Source organism: Sinocyclocheilus anshuiensis, unplaced genomic scaffold, assembly GCF_001515605.1.
Source record: "Sinocyclocheilus anshuiensis isolate Anshui unplaced genomic scaffold, SAMN03320099.WGS_v1.1 scaffold746, whole genome shotgun sequence".
Lineage (NCBI taxonomy): Eukaryota > Metazoa > Chordata > Actinopteri > Cypriniformes > Cyprinidae > Sinocyclocheilus > Sinocyclocheilus anshuiensis.
In genome coordinates this window covers 86,548-87,262 of record NW_015544173.1, presented here as the reverse complement: position 1 = coordinate 87,262, position 715 = coordinate 86,548, and positions in this window count along the sequence as shown.

Here is a 715-nt window from a genome sequence, read left to right as displayed (position 1 = left end):
GATAGGGTATTTGAATGAAAATTTTGTAAAATACAAATAAGCTTTACAGATCTTTATTGGAATGGGTTTAAACAATATTTTTCATACTTGTTCAATGAATTATAAACAATTATTGCACATGCACCTGTGGAACAGTCCTTAAGACACTAATAGTTTACAGGCGGAAGACAATTAAGGTCACAGTTACAATAACTTAGGACAGTAAAGAGACCTTTCTACTGACTCTGAAAAACACCAGAAAAAAAGATGCCCAGGTTCCCTGATCACCTGCGTGAACAGGTGAGTCCTGCTGCAGGGAGGCATGAGGGCTGCAGATGTAGCCAGAGAAATACACTGCAACGTCTATAATGTAAGACACCTAAGACAGTGCTACAGGGAGGCAGGAAGGACAGCTGATTGTTCTTGCTGTATGATGCGTTCAAGAAATTAAATGACTTGGTGGAAGAGTGAGGCAACATCTCGCATCAAAAACCGGCAAATCTGGTGCAGAACATGAGAATGAGATGCACTGCAGTACTTATGCTGTTAAGAAAGTTTCTGAAAATAAAGCCAGTTGAATGTGAAAGGATGTTTCTTTTTTGCTGAGTATATAGAAAGACAAAAAACAATTCATATATATTAATATATAAGCAGTTAATATGTATGCAACATAGATATAAGTAATTTGGAATATATATATATATATATATATATATATATATATATATATACACTG